Raw genomic sequence first — 3,107 nt, 5'->3', positions numbered from 1 at the left:
TATCACTGTTGCTAGGCGACACTTTGGCAAAACAGAGGCAACAATGGCGAAAAGTCAAACCTCGCAGCCGACATCTCTTCGCGGTCGCAGCAGCACTGCCGAGCAACTTCTTCACATTCCAAATGCCACACACCGTAGTCAACAGTACACCTATGTCACGTGCCAGCGCCGACTTCTTCGTGTCTCGTTCAACAGCACGAACGATGTCTAATTTTTCTTCTATGCTGAGCACCCGGTGTCCTTTTTATCCGAGCTTGAGCATGACGCGAGTCCTTGCTTGCACGATGCCACAACGCTCTCTGGGACCATCGCTACTAGATACTTTTCAGTTGTGAAACTCCGCCTGGGAGCGGCGCGCGAACGTGACCCTCTGCCGTCTCCTCTCGCGAGGTGGCGCTGCCGCCACGGTTGGCTACGGAAGCTTCCCAAGGCAGCAGCGCGCTGCCGACTCAATGCCAGTTTTTTGTTTTTTTTTTCTGCTCTTCGTGGCGCTAAATATTCAAGGAATAGCCTTTTTACGTTGTGCACTCTGTAAAAAGCAGCTAATAGGTGAATGAAGAGGAGAGTGAGGCCTTTCGTTTGTGGCATGTTGTTTTATGTAGGCATGAAAAAAACAATAGGACCGGTACAACGCCGGATTGATGAATCTAAGCATGCTACATCGATATTCACAAAAGATGCGCTTTCTTGGTTGCTACAGCTACCTTGTGCCTGCTTTCTAGTTGACGGTTTGTATCCCTGGAGTAAAAATGCATCCACATAACAATGAAGATATTGAGTACTTCGCACGTGAACGCGAACATATGCTCTGGGCAACCAAGAATTAAGAGGGAGGCAGCACCCTTCTAGATCATATAAAACCTTCCAATATATCTCTCCGTAAAGGCCTGCATCATCCAGGGAAGCTGACACACTTTTGTTAGCAGTTTTCATAAAGCCCAGATCTTCAGCGTCGGGTGCTTAAGGAACCTTGCTTGAGACTTCTGTACTCAAGTAAGGAACTGTCGCAGCCAACTGCTGGGATTTCAGAGCTTATGTCCGCTATGCGTAGATCACATGGTGCGCCCTTTCTGACTTTATGAATGACATATCCACACAGATAATAACCAACATTGTCCTCTATGTTTCCTCGAGCATAAGTGTGCTCATTGCGAGCACATTCTGGTGAGCTGCTTGGCTCCACGCAACTTTTCAACGTCCCTTCAATGGCATTGCGAAGACTATGCTTTGACTTGTAAACTTCTATGGGCTGCTTGAATGTGTCGTTGACGCTAACGAGCACAGGGTCTGGCACACCTCCCACACTCCCACGTAGCGCCGTTTTAACAGGTGTATACAGGCTTAGAAGGCGAAATATCTGCGTGAAGTTGATTATAGTTGGATGGGACTCATCTCCACCGAAGGAACGCACTAGTCCAAAGTGTCGCTGAAAAAACACGAGTGAGTGAATTTTCTAGCAAACAGTGCAATGTGAATGCAGTCACAACAAATGTGAACAGTGTGCATTACCTCCAATGGATCTTGATTTAACTTGGCTGTCAAAACATAGAGCGCACCTTGATGCAGCAGATTATACCCAATGTTTGAAGTCGACATCACAGTTACTCGCAGAGACTGTATCGTTTGTTATGATGTAAAAAGCTTCAGGTTCTTTTGAATTGCATTCTGTTCTGTCAAGTTTAGTAGTTCCAAAAAATCTTTGATGACCTGAAATGATTAGTGTAACAAGTTTATAGTCCTTAGAAAATGCGCACGAAGTTCAAAAGCGGTGGTCTGGTACACTATTTCGTCGTAGAATGTTCGCAAGGTTTTATTCACACAAACAAAAAAACAGGAGTAAAAACAGACAAAGTGATAGTTAGGAAGGGCGCTGCACCCTCCCTAGCTATCACTTAATTTGTTTCTCGGGGTTTTTATCGTTTCATTGTTTCATTGCAGGAATGTTTGCTCACAAGACGAGCAGCATTTTTCTGGCACATAAATAAGAAACACGAGCAAAACGTGCCACGCTGCTGCACGCATCGGCGTCTCTGTCCGCCCGCACAAACGTTGTTCGCACCGCCAACCTTCGGGCCGACAGTGTCGCGCGCGCCACCCCGCGGGCGCGACAGAAAGGGGCCAGGTGCCGCGGCGGAGTTTGACAACTGAAAATAATCTAGTAACGTTGCTCTGGGACGGTGCCGAAATGATGTTGATGTTGATGTGGCCTCACGCGCAAACGCACAGGGCACTTGGAGGTCGTTGTTCAGATCTCTGAGGCTTGTTGTTCTACCGGGTCGCCCGACGGAGACGAAGCACCTCTGTGTTTGCGCGACGAAAAGTGGAAACACTACGTGTTAACGAATACGTACGCAACAGGGGCGTAGCCAGGGGGGGGGGGGCTTATGGGGCTTCAGCCCCCCCCCCTGAAATTTTTTCGTGCTGCCCATGCACCGCCGACCAAAACAACTCCCGGCGCCGGAAATCATGCTAGATTTTGTCTAGAATGTCCTTTTCACGCTCAAAAAGACATTTTAGCGCGAACATTGAGAAAGCAGGCTGGATTTCACGGCATCGCCCATGCATCGGGAGTCACGTACCGTTACGCAAGGAGCCCCGCCGAACACAAGTTTTAAGGGCGTTTTGATGGCGAAAGGGCTCGCCGCGGCATCTCGCGGAGGCCGCGGAAACTACGGAGCTCATGGATTTCAATTCCGGAACTTTATGGGTATAAAGTTCCCATTAACTTTTGATGTGAAAGGTGCATTGACATTTCGAACGCTGTGCTTTAGATTTTCAATTGCATAACTTTTTGGGATTAATGCTGTTATAAACATTTGACGCTAAAAGTGCATTGCTTTTCTAAAGTCTTACATCGGAACATACAACGAGACAAGCCAATTCAACACACAGTCAGACAAGTTGACAAAGCACGCAGCGAGGTCCGATAAGATGAAGCGTTGTGGTGGTTCTTTTGTGCCGTTATGTCACATAAAAAATATCAAAAATTTTTTTCACCTACGCCATATCATCCATGTCAAGACACTAAAGCCAGCCAAGGTAACTACGCCCCTATTTATTTTTTCTACTTTGACTTTGATTCGCAAGGACACATTGAGCTGCTTCAA

The sequence above is a fragment of the Dermacentor andersoni genome, chromosome 6 (genome assembly GCF_023375885.2).
Source record: "Dermacentor andersoni chromosome 6, qqDerAnde1_hic_scaffold, whole genome shotgun sequence".
In the NCBI taxonomy this organism is placed as follows: domain Eukaryota; kingdom Metazoa; phylum Arthropoda; class Arachnida; order Ixodida; family Ixodidae; genus Dermacentor; species Dermacentor andersoni.
Note: the sequence above shows the minus strand (reverse complement) of the source record.